The sequence below is a fragment of the Ischnura elegans genome, chromosome 6 (genome assembly GCF_921293095.1).
Source record: "Ischnura elegans chromosome 6, ioIscEleg1.1, whole genome shotgun sequence".
NCBI classification, from domain to species: domain Eukaryota; kingdom Metazoa; phylum Arthropoda; class Insecta; order Odonata; family Coenagrionidae; genus Ischnura; species Ischnura elegans.
The window spans coordinates 66,561,263-66,576,502 of record NC_060251.1 but is presented as its reverse complement, the minus strand read 5'-3'; the positions used below and the strand labels follow the sequence as shown (position 1 = coordinate 66,576,502).

General features: G+C 39.0%; 1 protein-coding gene across 1 annotated transcript in view; it reads right to left on the bottom strand.

Annotated features, from left to right (window-relative positions):
* The window catches only part of LOC124160929 (TLD domain-containing protein 2), a 962,297-nt gene extending 947,311 nt beyond the window's left edge, over positions 1–14,986 (bottom strand). The window contains exon 1 of the mRNA XM_046537059.1: positions 14,468–14,986. The gene's annotated coding sequence lies outside the window, so the exon portion shown is untranslated. The remainder of the gene's footprint in view (positions 1–14,467) is intronic.
* Positions 14,987–15,240: the final 254 nt, after the last annotated feature.

Here is a 15,240-nt window from a genome sequence, read left to right as displayed (position 1 = left end):
CAATAGAGCAGTTTCCTTCATTAAAGAAAACGAAAGGCATTGATTGCGATTCGTTACATATCATTAGTGTATTCAAAATATACAAATTATTTGGTGTTAGAAATCCCAGTTTAGATGAATGGCAATGGTCAATTTTAACCGCATTTGAAAACGGGCAGATTGGCGCCCATGCGATGCCACTCCACGTGACGTCAGAGGGACCTAGTTTCTATGCGAGTAGATAGCAGTTTTACATCGTTTGAGATTACCAATGCATGCATGAGGCACAGAGCTAAGGAAAACATTTCTTAACAATCACCTATTAAAACTGCCTTTGGTAGGAAATTTTCCTTCGTTTGATAAGGTATTAATAACCCTTACTAAAGCCAAGCGCTACCTGCTAGCAGCTTGCATCGCAGCAAAGCACATACCCTCGCTCCAGGGTCACCTCACACGGCGGTAGCGGGAACCAGAATGACATCACACGGGCTTTTCCCAGCATTCATACTTAGCCGTCGCGTTTTCGCGCGCTTGAAATTTTTCACTTTTCATTTAATCGCGAAAAATAGATATCGTCATTTAAAAATCTAAAAGCGTGAGATGCGTACTCCAAGAGTAATAATCTTTCCATTTAGGCAATAAAAAAATAAAAGGTAACCACCCTATTGTCAAAACTCAGAATCGAATTTACGATGTATTTTAATGGGCATTTCCATGAAAATGTCAACTTTTTCTCTCAAATTAAAATTTAGGCTGGAAATATTTTATCTTGATAGATAAACGGCTGAATGGTTGAATTTTATGAAATCAGTATTTGAAACGTTATTCAGAGCCTTGTTAAAAGTTTTCAGATTATTCTTAGATTCACGGAGTTTTGAAGATGTTTGAAATCATAACACGTAGGAGGTTTACCTGGCAGTAAATCCGTCACATTTTAATTTTGGACAAATTTAGAAGGTATGTCGATAATTAATTTTGTTTCTGTACATGAATATCAAAAAATAATAGGAAACCACCCTATTGCAGCTAAAAGCAGTTCATTCAGCTGGGATAAAAATCGAATGAAGTATTTTTCCTTTCCAGTAGGGGGAATGACCGCCCTGTGGGTAATATAACGCCGCTAATACTTCGGGGAGAAAGACGGAAAGCTATCTCAGGATCTCAGCAGCCTCGTTTTTCGGTCGTGTCATTGGAGACTGTCGAATCCCTGAGGTGTATCTCGGGCAAAAGGCGGCCGGCCCGCGGTCGAACTTTCCTGGCGAAAATGAACGAGCCCGACTCATCCCAGAGTTCGTAAACTGCTGTAGCGGGAAGACTCTCTCCGAAGATTCCCTACGGTGGGAGAAAAGTCAAAAGATTTTCTCACGGAGTGTATAGACTTTCTTGGGCGTTCCAAAATCATCATTGCGGAAAAGCAGGGAATGCGTTCCCATGGGAAGTCTACCCCAAAAGAATCGGATATAAGGGAAAAAGTGATTAGCCGCGATGATGAATGCTTTGATAAAAGTTTTCCACCCCATCAACAAAAGAGGAAGGTATTAATCATTTTCATTACTGAGACATGCTTTGCCGAAATTGGAGAAAAATATAAAAAATTGACATCTATATATCCAAATACTACCCCAAAATCATCTCAATAAGCGTGCGGTGGGAGGCGTTTTTCGTTAAATTTTACTATAGTACTAAAACATTTAGCTGAGACATTATTCCCTGAGTACGACTTATCGTCTATCTAAGTCCTTTATTGTTCGGGGAAAATGCATTTCGAGAGCTATCCGTTCGATGAAATATCTCTATAAGTTTATCGTAGCTGTCGGACCTGGAGAATGCGGTTCAATGATAATATTCTCCGTATCGATCTATTTTTAATTTCCGCAGCAATATAAGCTTATCGTTGCGCCCAAGTCATTTGTGGCTCCCGAATTAATTCGTTTATAAGCCGTGTAACGGTTACCGTTCACTGGTAGTTGTTTATGACGAATTGCACTGCTTTCCTCAGTATTTCATTTAGTTTTAATGGATCAAAAATTTGTGAGCTGGATCCAAAAATAATTCAGACGATTTTATTTTATCTTTAAATTTCAAATGTGGCGGAGGAATAGAATTATATTTTGAAGATAGTGGTTGAAGGAAATTAAAAAAGAGACTTATAAGTAAAATATCTCTAATAGAGTATGATATGTCTGTTTGAAAAGTAAAGGTAATGATATCAACAATTAAATCAAAATCAAATAGTTATAATTGTTAATGAGATTAGGAAACGAGAATAAAAATCAGCAATAGGTAGCATGCTTACTAATTATATCTAAAAGCAATTTTACACACCTTTGGCCATCAATCTGAGCTGGTAAATTTAAATGTTACCAATAGACCTTAATTTAGCAGTTTGGCTACCGAGTACAGTTTGCTTAGTCTTATTTTTTCCATCACTATTTCACATAACGTTGATTTTATGTCACTATAGGCTAATAAATTTCCTTCTATATCCACAATTACCGAATTCGCACCATTTATCCAGCGATTTGCGAACGCTAACTAGACAAATGAAACGCTCAAAATTCACTAACTCTTGGTTAACCTTATGGTATTCCATTATAAGTTTTTCATCATCATCAGTCAACAATTCTAAGATTGGTTTGACGCAGCTCTCCATTTCTCTCTCCTATCCGCTAACCTTTTCATAACCTATCCTTCTACGATAGCCTTCATCAGGCCATCATGTCTCATTATATGGGCGACTATATTGCCCCATCTTCTGCATAAGATTTTTAGGAGGCTTCTCTTTTCTCCCACTCTTCTTGGCACTTCTTCGTTACTTAAACGGTCAATCCATTTTATCTTCGTCATTTCTCTTTAGCACCACGTTTCGAACGCTTCCACTCTTGACTTCTCCTCTGCCGTCAACGTCCAAGCCTCGCGTCAAAAGAGAAACATACTCCATATCTAGCATCTGAAGAATTGTTTCCTTACTTCTATGCTTGTATGCTCAGCTGTAAGAAGACTCTTCTTTTTGTAGAAAACCATCTTTTCCTGCTCTATTCTACTCACTAATTATTTTTACTCTTTTATCTTTCATATCATTCAATATAGCTATCTGAATCAGGCCTGCGGAGACCAAGCGCCTTCAAACCATCAAGGCTTTACACCAAATAAGTTAGGAGAGGACGTGGGTTTGATTATTGATGAGATAAAACAATGCTGTAACAACGAGTATATACGACGACAACACTCTTCGCAATTTATTTGGAGATCACACTCCGTCGCCTAAAATATCAGGTAAAAAACTTTTTTTTTATTAAATATAGGCTATTTAACTTGACTTATATTGATATATAAACAAAGATGAACTCAAACAGTATTGATTGAAATCCACTAGGTACTACGCCACATTTTACCCATGGTTCTCCATGCTTCCAAATTTTAATGAGGTTCTTACATACGGAACATACGAAAAAAAAGTGAACGACCAGTTTTAATACTTTCAATTTCGAAAAACATTAAATGCAGGTTTTTTCTGCGGAATTTGTCCAACTTGTAAGCCATGTATTTTTTTAAATAAGCAATTTATGTAAACTGGTAAGGAGGAAAAATTAAGTGTTGAATACAACTGTGGAAAGTTTGAACCTCCATACTCAATACAAATTCTTACTCAATATAAATTCTAGGGGGACTTCGACCTGAAGACGCCTGCTGGAATGCAGGAGAAACTGTTGTCACCAACGCAACCACGACGCGGTGAAACCCGGAAAATGCAGCCTACATTACCAGCGCACCACGGAAGCCTTCGCATCAATAGGGTGGTTTCCTATTATTTTTTTATTGCTTTAATCGAAAGATTATTACTCCTGGAGTACGTATTTCACGCTTTTAGATTTTTAAACGACAACATCTATTTTTCGCGATTAAATGAAAAGTGAAAATTTTCAAGCGCGCGAAAACGCGACGCTTAAGTATGAATGTCGGGAAATATTCCCGTACGTCGTATTTCTGGTTCCCCCTCCCGCCCGGTGAGGTGACCTTGAGGCGAGGCTTAGCGCTGATACGTCGCAGGATGCTAGCGGATAGCTGAGTACCTTGCTGAAAGGTAGCGCTTGGCTTAAAAAAGGTTTATTAATACCTTATCAAACGCAGAAAACTTTCCGAACTTAGCCAGTTTTAATAGGTGATTATTAAGACACGTTTCCCTGAGCTCTGTGCCTCATGCATGCATCGGTAACCTCAGACGATGTATAACTCCTATCCTCTCGTGTAGAAACTAGGTCCCTGTGACGTCACCTGGAGTGGAATCGCATGGGCGCCAATCTGGCCTTTTTCAAATGAGGATAAAATTTGACCCTTGCCATTCGTCTAAACCGGTATTTCAAAAACCAAATAATTTGTGTATTATGAATACACTAATGGTGGGTAATGAATCGCAATCAATGCCTTTCGTTTTCTTTGATGAAGGAAACTACCCTATTCTTACAGTTATTGGGACGCTGTTTTCGATTTCAGCCCGCGCCGTAATCCGCTGTCCGAGTGCGAGCGGTATTCGAATTCAAAGTATGTCTCTCTGCTTGTGGGAAAAGAAACGGTAACGAGCATCGCAGGCTGAAGTCGAGGTTGATATCGCGTGCGCTTAACGTGCACAATCTCTCCCTCCCCTTTAACTCGAGGATTGCCCGCGAGAGGGGGTGCGTGATTGAGTACGGGTCGTGTCCTTCTCCGAGTCCAAAGGAATGAAGGTAGGTTTCTTTAGGGTCCAACGATTTTCCTTCCGCCCGCGTTTGTCCTCTGAGTTAGATAAGGGGGGAGTATCATCCAATTGGAATGTCCCTTTCCAATGGACTCTCTCACGGAAGGGCACCGTGTTCTCGACGACAAAACTCTAGGGGGATCTTTATGGACATGGTGGAGAAAAACATTCGCTTTGAGAGAGATCTTGGTGAAAGTACCCTGAGCACATGGTGAAGTATCTTTAGATATTCTTGTCTATATTGTAAAACTGTATTATAGTTCGACTTTTCTCCGACGAAGAATACAGGTATTTAGTCATATAACATTATTAAATGGTACCACTTAGCCCATTTCGGATCAAATAGGCGTAGCTAAAAACTGTTTTGGGATAATTCAATGTTAAGGTTGTGTGGTAATTAGTTTTGTAATGTTCTAATAGTATTTAAGTACAAAGTTCTTCTTTCTTAATTTAGCCAGATAAGGAGTAAAATAACTAGAACTACATTTCCAACAAATAAATACTTTTGAATTGTTCAAATAATCAACTTGAAGCGCTTCTTTCTCCATGCAATCGTGAATAGAATAGCGGCGTGGAGTCCAAACAGCCGGCAAATAATGCATGTGCAAACAATCTATCAAAAGCTTCTCTTCATTGCGCTGCGGAACAGTCTAAACAATTGCCCTATTTCATCATAAAAGGTCCTGTTCAAACACTACTCAACAATTACCTATCCAATCAAACTATCGTGCATTCGACGTATTTCACTGTTTGCATTGCAGCTCCTCTGGTGAGTTGGGAAATTTCCATTAACTTCGAAAATTATAAAACATTATAGGTGATATAGACAGGCTTACCTTCCTTTAATGGCGAATTCAAAGCCATAACATTGTTATTTTCTTTCACTGTACCTCTCCTAAAAGTAACAGCGGGTACTAATACACCCACGGACATATTTGAAAATCAGTGCGACCATAATTAAAAGTATTGACCCATAAGTACTTGCGAGAGATTTAGGTACATAACAACTTGCGTTGGGTGATATTGACCCAGAATATAGACCTTTAAAGTGATAATGGTCACATGATTTGAAATTAAAGTGGGTGTTAGTAATATTAAACTGAAACTATTTATACCATTTTATGTTGTTTTTCTACCGCATTCGGTGGTTTATTTCATGGTTTTGGAAATAATTTGCTAGTACTGTCTTCATAAATCGGAATGGTATTACAAACGCTCCCGACGAGTCGTAGGGCGGTATTTTTCAAGACGGAAACACTCTGTACGAAAAATACACAGAAATCATTCGCCTTCACCGGGATTCGAACTAGGATCCCCTGATTCCCGGTCGAGTGCTTTAGCCAGTTAAGCAATTGTGTTTTTATATCTCGAGGGGGGCGGACCCCCCCCCCCCTGGCTACGCCGCTGTTCGGCACCCATAAAGAACTTTGATAAATGCTAGTCGTAATTTTGTATGAGTGTTTGCGTTTTATATGTAAACGACTGGTCTCCTAACTCCCCTGCCACACACCTTTTTAGGCAGTTTGCGAGATAGTATGTAGATGAATTATACCTTATTTCCCCGTCAAACTCGGATCGCTTTTGCCGTCAGAGACGCGAGTGGCGACTTTTGCGAACTCCTTTCAACCCGGTGGGTGACAACACATCCAGGTATAGGCCATCTTGAGGATCCTTTTTGTAATATTCGTGGCCTCGGTGAAGAAACGCATCCGTGCCCACACAAACAATGACGCAGCGGTGCACGAGTCGCACCTATAAAATCCGCGCATGAGGGCAAACATAATGCAACACCCATTATGTGTTGACACGACCCACATGACACAAACATTCCGCGAGAGCCGCAAAGTGCACCACGTGAGTCAACTGTTACAGAGCCAGGTGGAGTACCTATTTGCCCGAAGGAAGCCTCACCCCGCTGTCTATGCGAGTGTTCTGGCGATAATTGGACTGTTATGAGCATCGTCGAGGACAGTTTGCCACGCGGTTAAGTTCATTTCGAGCCGACGCGCCGTCGGAACGACCGCAAACACGAGGCTAGCGGAGTTAATTTTAGTGCTAAGATCATATTCCTCGGAAAACAGCAGCTGGCAGTCATATACTATGCGTTCGACCAAAACGTGGAAGCTTACATGGGGTCAAGTTGGCGACGCTACTTAAACCCGTTTTACACGGGGCACGTAATTGTCCAATATGGCGTGTGTGCATACAAAGGCGCAGTCGAAATTGCGTCGTGTAAAAAGTGAATTGCTAGAACGCACGCGAGAATGCATGGACGTGAGATGGGAAAATAGCCCTGTTCTAATTTCCTTCGTTCATTCGCAAAATCGCACGTCATAATGAGAAATTGATGCAGTTCTAACCTGCGTAATTACGTGCCCTGTGTAAAACGGCCTGTATGGAAGTAGGCAGGTTCGAGGCTGCGCGATTCAAAAACGGATGCTCTTCGCGCATGTTGCTAACCCCTTCCAATTCGATTAAATTTCTGAATATCCTGCTCCTATTCCCTAGTTATTTGTTTATGTGGTTCTCTTTTAAATGGTAGGTAATGAAATGGTATTTTGTAATGAGTAATAAACGTAGAACCGTAAAATAAAATGTGATTATTAAACATGGGGAACACAGCTATCGCTGCTCGAATAAAATCATTTTAATCCTTCCAATGTCACCATGTTTCATGAAATATGAATTATTTATGCGTACTATGTATTTATAACATTTTTAAGCTTTCAAAATAATTATATTGTTCCTATAAATATTGCTAAAATTATGAAAATCCAATGACGAGATACACTCGTCATTGCGCGGTTTGGCGTCGAATGTTCATGACGGGCTACACTCGACATTACAGAGCAAGGGGTTAAAAGAAGTATTGCCGTCATAGACGAAATCCACTATCCAACGCTCACCATGAGTGATGCAACCCGAATTTTGGTTTGGATATGTGAGGCTAGAGGTAACCCCCTACTAAGCAACTAGTACACATTTCAGGGTAGGAGAGCCAATTTCATTCCCTGAGCTATATTGTGCTTCGAGTATTTTGAGTTGTGATTCGGGATGCCCGGAAACTTCACGCGGAACTTGAACCCGAGATCGTTCGATCAGAATCCTAGCTCTACCCAATAGGCTTCCACGCCTCCATGCGTGGAGATCAAAAAGCAAATTGGATACATAGACTTTGAATTTTTTAAATAAATAAATAATAATGAACATTTATTTTCGTGGACTTATTGGTCCTTTGAACATTAATGATAGAACTTCTTAAGAAAAATACTACTCAAAGATCCTGATTAAATGTCTTCTAATATTACATGGATTAATGAGAATGTGTACGTAATATCTAACACGTTTTGTTAATCTAAACTGGAGAACATTTATCTAAGTACATCCTGAAGAGCTCTGGCTGAGGAGGGGGGGCTTGATGTTTCGCAGCAGAGAACTTGGAAAGTAGGTGATAACTAATGCAGAAACATGGTGGTGTCATTATTTTTATAACTATATTGCTATATGTAATTCAAAGATCGGTTTACGATCCCATCTTTTGGTAATTTACAGCGCGCAGATTCATATCAATAAAAGTACGCATTAGTGAATAAGGAAACCTGCTAGTTTGCTGCTAGCAAAAATAATTTCAAACAAATGTCTCAAGTATGAGAAAATAACCTGTACAGAAAAAAACTTCGCGGAAATTCGGTGCCGCTACAAAATACTTAAAAATGTAGATGGCCAAAATTAGGTATTACCGAATCACGTGAACCAAGTCTGATGGAAAAAAGTTTATTTGGGAAGTTATGTCAGCAATAGTGATACATTTTACAGTCTGAGGCAATGCTAGACCATAAATGGCTCACGGAGCTACTTAATGCGAGCGGAATTAGGTGGACGCTTGGGACAATTGTGAGAAACATAATAATAAGAAGTTCCACCAAGTATCGCCATCCAGCCTTAAGTTGAACAGTTGTAAGAAACAAAACATAATTAAAGTTATAAATCACTACCCCAGAAGGAAAAACCATTTTAGCAGAGGTATAGTAAAAGGCACTTCATTCTAGTCCGAAGGAAATGTATTTAAAGGAAATTAAAAAGAAGTCTCAATTAATATAAGACACGGTCTCCGGCGTTACTTTTTGGAACTGCTTCATCATAAAATAAAAATACTTTGTTCGACCCGGGTTTCTGCATATCATTCTATCATCATGCTACCCTGATGATAGCATGGTATGCAGAAACCCGAGTCGTAATATTTAAAATAACTTGTGGAATAGAACAAGTATTTTTATTTTATGAAGTCCAAATTAAGGTAAATTGTAATTTGAGTATTGGCCAAATGAGGGTTCGCGCACAAAGCATCGGCGTCCGGAGAGAGACACGATTTTGCGGCGGGGGAGACACCGGGGCGATTACCGCGTAGCCCCAAGCGGTAGGGACGCCAAGGCGACCGAACAAGGGAACGTCACTAACATCCCGCATTCTCGGATCACCAAGGTCTCATGCGCGTGAAAACGAAAGCGCGGAAAAAGCTAACATTTCTCTTGTCTCGAAGATAGGGGCTCGCAGTTTTCCCAAGAATATGATGAAACAACCACTCCGTTTTAACCGATGCAAAAACTACCTTCCTTAGTCCATTAAATTCACTCAAAGGATTGATTTCGGAGTAAATGGCATGGTTAGCGCAAAAATTACGCAAGGCATTCTTGATTATTCTATCGTGTTAGCATGTGATTAAGTTTCTGCCTCACGTAAGTTGAGATTCTCATCTAAGGCTCCTCAAGGTTACCTCAATAATAGTTATTTTTAAAGTAAAAATCAGTAATGTGTAATAATGATGCATAATAATTAACATTAAAAATACATCACTAACTCTCCCAGTTTTTGATAATCGTTTCACCGGATAGTATGTGCACTCTGGAATTTATCTGCAAAGGCTACTTTATCAAAAAAAATGTATTCGTCACAGATTCCACAAAAATTTCCAACCAATGCAAATTAATACTATGGTTTTTATTTCTAGTATCAATAACTAGAGTTGAGTCTCATCCAATGGCTGACATTATAATGACTGCATCTTTTAGTTAGCACTGCTTAGACACAAAATATTCACTTGCATACCCGTCATTCAAAGAGAGAAAACTCTAATCCCCAAGCTTTTTTCTCGGCTTCTTAGGGTGGGAAAAAGTTACTACAATGAGTTTATCTCCCAATATAAGGGAATGCTTAAGCGATTTTGAAAATTGAATTTATGTTTCCTTCTGCGCCACACTTAATGATAACGGATTGCGCACTGTGAAGGAGTCGTCTAAGTGCGTCCAATTCATCTCTCACGGTGGATTTACATCTGAACTTGAAAATAATTGAAAAATGAATTTTAATGACCACTGTATCAACGTAAAATCTGAATTTTCTCATCTGCAGCTAGTTCTTAGTTCTCTCTAGTCCCTCAGTTTGTTTAGAGTCGAAAAATCATGCATCGTGCGTCCGGTGAAACTTCAAGACTTTTGATTTCTTTTTATTACAATATTATTATACCTTGTCTACATATATAAATTTGGAATATCAAAATAAGTTCCATGCTTTGATGTATAAGTTGACAGCTGAAAAGGGATACAATCGATTTTCATCCTTAAGAGGCACTGTAACTTTTCATTGGGGTATGTGAGATTTCTTACATTTTTATCGTCATTAAGTAACCTGCAGGGATAACAACGCGTAGGTACTACGTACCACTCAAAATTGCGTGTTTTGAAGGTGGATAGCCATAACCCAGATTCTACGAAAACTGATATGTTGGCGTTGATTGGAATACATAGAAAATGGAGGGATGATGAAGAAAAATGGATACCCGCCCATGGATTTCATTGATTTAAGTTTTAGAACTTTTTCCGATTATCCCCGATGATTGGTGCACATCAATTGCTATAAAATATTTGATTCACCAGAATAACAAAAATTCACTGCCTTCACTGAGTCATAAACTTCACATGTACTCCTAATTCACTTTCAAATGGGTATTTTTCTCTTAATTGTATCAGATGACTGTTTCCTTCGGTGTCAGCAGGTTAAATAGACTCTTTAGCACATGAAATACTTTCACCGAAATGCCACCGTTTTTTATTTCTGGTAGCGAAAAATAAAATTTCTAAAAGATACAAAAATAATTTTTCCGATACTGCTTTCCAAATTATGAAGGGGCATGGAACGGCCAAAAATCTACTAAAGCTGATTAAAGTGTATGAATCATATTCTTTGACGTACTTCCAAATACAATTGGTGTTTTATCTTGAAGGATAGAATGATCTTCACGACTATTACGCTACAGCTGTATGCTTAGCTCCAAGACCATTTTACTAAAACATTCCTATTGAATGATATGAGAAGCATAATAAATGTCGATCTCAGTAATACTCTTGGAATAAATAATATATTTTCTCTTGATATTGGAGGTAGAACTTTTTGCGTGTACACTTTCCGATTTGGGCTCTTAAAAATGAAGTCGCACGCACGAATTTGGACGCTCAAATCGGACTTCGACTAACAGTCTTCTAATAAAGTAATTAAATTAAAAAGGAAAATAAAATAATTATTAAAGTGTTCTACCGATTAAGTTAGGTTTCCATGGAGTACTTAAGAAGCATTGAGGGAGTAATTTTGCATAAAATATTTTTATGAGTGAATAAAACATTGAACAGTTTCGTAATATGAACTACCCGAACGGAATATAAGAACTATCCTGCCGAAAAATTTGGCAAAAGCTTAAAAACGTCAAAATCACCATTTCGGAATATTTTACGATATTCCGAATAATATATTGAATACGATAAATGACTGCATTTTCCTCATTTATTCATATTTTTAACGTTGATTTCATAGAATTTTTGTCAGCTTAGTTGACTTCTTATCCACAGTTAGTTGAATTTCCAAAATCACTGCCTTCCCGAAGCTGTAAACCTTCAACGTAATACTTCTCATTCACCACCAAGTGTACACAGAGGAGAAGTTTGTCTCAAAAGTCACTCGGCTAAGTCATTAAAAAGCAAGTATTTCCATATATTCATAGCTGTGACAATTCTTCCCCGAACTGGAACCATCAAATTATATGCCTATATCTTAAGCACTGTTCCAATTTTTGAAAGATTACGACTCCTCTCAACCCCAACCAGAGCGTCGTGCGCAAACTGAAACAACTAAGACAAGCTCCAATTTTCAGTGTCACGTTTTACGTCGTTCCGTTTAAACGATGGCTTCCAAGGATGAGACAATAATATTTTCCAATAAACTAGGTAATAGTGGCTTTTATTACATAACGTTCTTACCAAGTTATTTTTAGAAGTGAGAAATGGCGAGAAAATCTGACTCAGTAGAGATTTGCAAAATTAGATTTATCGTGAATGAGGAGGTCGATGGCACTTACGAATTATTTTTCACTCAAATGTTTTGAGTACGCTCGTAAAAACTGGCAATAGCGTGAAAACTGGCATGGGATGACCACCTATTAGGAGCATATTGCGATCAATCGTCAAATACTGTGACGGAAAACAAATACTACTTCCTCATTTATAGCCATTTTCTGATTCGCCTCCTGAAATATGCCACTGAATTCTATTGATCTGTTCTCTCCGTTCGAAAACATGAAAAATTCTTCAAAATTTACCGTCATAAAAATATTTTTAGATCAAGAACCGTGAAATCACGCGGTAGAGCTAGTTAAAGGAAACATTGCGATAGGTATTTCCAAAGGTACACGTTTAGTTGTTAAAAAAAACATAATCAAAGTGCCAATTATCAACAACACTATCATTTGTTGTAACAACAAAACTCGTCGTGATCGAAATAATCCTGTGGAATTTTACAATGTTTCATTCAACTAATATTAAGATCTTACATCACATCGTGCCGCATTTCATACAAGACACGCAGTATAGTCTTTCATAAGCACTAGACGGGAATTTCTCCTCCCTTTCTCTACAGCTAATCCTCATAACAATCCAGAGAGTCGCGCGCTTACATCTCTTTGACGAGATTTCATTTCGAGTTCAATTGAAATGTCAGATGGTTCCTTCTTTTCAGATTAGAATTCCCATTGAAAGGGATCAAAATGAGTGTTCTATCTTCAATGAAACCAGAAGGAATACACTAGAGCTACTCTCTGCAAGTTATACCAGAAGTTGGCTGCAGCGAAAAAATCTGATGCAGCCATATATTAGTCATACTCGGATTCCATAAAGCAAAATCAAAGTTGTCGACACTTTCCTTGTAAGATTGGTTTTTGACAATTGATCAAAAATGTGTCCGAGTGGGCGTTTACGGTCGATATTCAAATTTTAGATGTCCTTGGTGGTAAAATAGGCATTATTTCCTGGCTGTTCAATTTTTTTCCAGTATACTTTATAAGGCTTGAGAGTGATTTCACACAAGAAATACTTTTAGAGGACATAAGAAAAAATTTTAAGTCAGTGAATTAGTACCTAAACTACCGCAAACGGCGGCATGAGTTCATCACTATACCGATACTATATAACAGAACATTTAAAATACGGTTCAAGGTCTGACTTTTCACCATACTTTACTATGTGAAAATTCTCCGCCTTGAATATGGCCATAAATTCGCCGAAACTTCGAATGTAAATTAAATAAATTAATAGCATATAATAAGCTGAAAACCGATTCACGGATTGAAACAAACCTCCAGTCCAAACTGTAAGTTTTACGGATCAGAAATTTTCTGCGGTGAAATTAAAAAAATCACCGAAGAAAAAAATCTGAAAACTCGAAACAGTCGACTAGTACGTACAACGTATTGTGAACTACACTGAAGAAACATCAAAAGGTTCCCATGGAATGCTAAGTTGTCAAAAGTTAAATTAATTAATAACTCGTGACATTTACGGATAACGAGATATTTGGATCGTTCAGTAAATAATAGGACGTACACCTTACGAGTGTTGGTCAAAATGATTGTATATTTTTCATTCTCGGCCCATGTTTCTTCAAATTTACCTGCTTCTACAGGGCTGAAAATTTTTCACAAGGTATAATACTGGAAAAATCAACCATCGAGCATCTGAAACAAATTGTTAGGCAATGGTGCAATTAATTACTGATCACAACAACCTGATTTTTGGGTATTTGGATAATTAACCCTCACCGTGCTGACCTTAGTACTGTATTAGTATCCCAGTGCTGGCTATTTTCAATACTTTTGTGTTATTTCTTAACAACTAACCTTTGCTAAGAGAAAAAGATTTATGGTATCATTTTAAAGAATGAATTATGATTCTATATTTTTCATTTGTAATACCACTTCGTCAAAAAAAAATAGTACAACTTCGTTAAAAAATGGCAAACTATGATTTTTCAAAAGACGGATGGCCTAATTATACGCCCGTAGTAAAAATCGAAGGATCTTGCGTGGGGTAATTTTACATCCATAACATGCAAAGTGTTAGGTAAATAATACGACGTACAGCAGAGTATTCCTGAGAGTTTCGAATTCAAACACGATTTGAAGACGTCAGGAAAGCGTACGGACTCAACCGGCTCGTAGCCGCGGCGACTTGGGCAGGAGAGTGCCGTTTCTTCCTCGCCGGAGCGCGCACCACGCGCGATAAGAACACGTGCCTCTCGTGGCATCGAATCAACCGGCTAACACAACAAATATCCCGTCACGCGCGTAAATCACTTTCACAGATCATTCATAAGCACTACATACGAGGCACGATTATGGAGATAGAGGGATGAAGGCATAACTGAGACACCCACCGGACAGTGTTGCAGCGAAGTCAGTCGCTCTTAATAATCACGCGAGGAGCTGAAGAAGGACACCGGCAACACCAAGTGGAGATCACGTCCAGGGGCTCCTCGATCGCCCAGGAGACGAACACCAACAAGTCAAGAAACAAGCACCACCACCGACGGGTAACAAAGGTCTAAGAAATGGGCGAGGAAAGATTATTCAACGTAAGGATTCAAGCAAGGTAGTTGAGTCAAGTCTCCATAGGGAGCCGAAAGTTAGTAATACGTGCTTCTCTTCTCCAAGTCCGAGGAGGGGAGAGAAACGACGTCGTGGGTGAAAGGAAGAACTTGTGGAGTCGCCGAGAATCAAAAACGTTCCAAGTTCCGAAACATCTGATGGCGCGAACTCGGTAGATAGAGCTCACGAAAAAGGTTGATCCACGAAGCAAGAGATAGAGAGAGGAAAAAAACGTCGCTCCTATTTGTGTGTGCTATACATTATTTCTTTTTCTCTCTATAAATCTTTTCCGTTTCCCTTTTCCGGGAGTGAAACTTCTCGCGACGCGTTCGATCGGATGGGGGAGAAGAGACTACCTTCCCCTGGCAGCGGAATCCAAAAACACAGCGCAAGTGTGGCCATCGGACGAGAGGGGAGGAAGTCGTGGCGGAGGGGAAGGAAGAGGAGGGGTGAGGGGAGAAGGTAGTAGGAGGGGAGATATACACATATATACCTAAATTATATATAATGGAGGATGTTCTGTTCATCTGTCCGATAGGCATTTCCATACGGCTGCACGGAT